We start from the raw sequence: 1,282 nt of genomic DNA on the forward strand, positions 1-1,282 counted from the left end.
CGTTGTTTTGCATCTCAATCATATAATATCATTGAGATTACATAANTTCACTCCTACCCGCTTTTAGGGATATAGTAGAGAGGTTGTTCCCTTAAGTACTGATTCCATGTCTTAAACAAGGGGCCCCACCCTCTCATTGGCCTGAGAGAGATTCGGTTTGGTGGTTGGATCACAAACCAATTGTTCATTAGAGGATCAGTGGGACTTAAGGAACAAGAAGTAACTTTAGGGGTAAAACGGTAAATTGATCCAGCTCTAGTTACGAACAACCTGTGAATGATCGACTTACTAATCATGGTTATATCAAATGAACAAAAATATATCTATAGTGAGGGGAGTGCAACTATTAGGCTATAGTGGAGTGTTCTAGTAGCTAACGAACGTTGGTTAACAAGGTTAATGAGTTTAGTCGGTTAATCTCAGATCGTTGGAGCCCATAATCTATAGGTCCATTAGGTCCCCCTGCTAGCTCATATCGGACTAAACCTTAGAACAGTGTGACGAGTGAGTTCGAAGTGTTTGAATTCAAATTAGGGAATATGCACTACATATATACGTTATATTTAACCGCATTTTGTTTTAATTACGAATTAAAGAAAAAGAGAGAATTGAAGATATTTAAATAAGATTTAAATATTTTAATTATGAATAGGGATTCATAATCAATATGTGTCGGAATTGATTGGGATTGACATTTGAATTAATGTTAAATATTAATTAAATGATTTAATTAATCATTTATTATTGTTTTAATTTGAAATTAATTGTTGAATTAAAATGGAGAAAGTCAAAATGTTTACTCCACCTCATGTTTCAGTCAGTAGAATATTGAGTGTCAATATATGCTTTAACCAAACTTGCATGTTTGCCAAATAAACCTCACAAATGTTAGTGGAATTTTGAGTGTCAAAATTTGGTTAACTCAAACTTGAATGCTTGCCTCATAATCCCACAAATTTTAGTAGAATCTTGAGTGTCAAAATTTGGATCTCAAATTTGCTGCAAATATGACTCTATAAATAGAGGGATTACATGCAAATATGACTCTATAAATAGAGTAATCGAGGTACATGTAAATTCTTCTTAAAAAACTTTGAGAAAATCTCTCAAAACTATCTCTTTACATATACTAAATTCCTATCAAGTTTAGTCACTCACCGGATTCCACAATCCTGTTCTAAGGCCGGAGAATAGTGGGAAAGACACTAATGGTGGTTTGAAATCGGTTCGTGAGGAAAAAGGAATTTGAACTACAAAAGGTTAGTGTTCAAACTCATTGAGT

This window comes from Cucurbita moschata, unplaced genomic scaffold, assembly GCF_002738365.1.
Source record: "Cucurbita moschata cultivar Rifu unplaced genomic scaffold, Cmos_1.0 Cmo_Scf00076, whole genome shotgun sequence".
Lineage (NCBI taxonomy): Eukaryota > Viridiplantae > Streptophyta > Magnoliopsida > Cucurbitales > Cucurbitaceae > Cucurbita > Cucurbita moschata.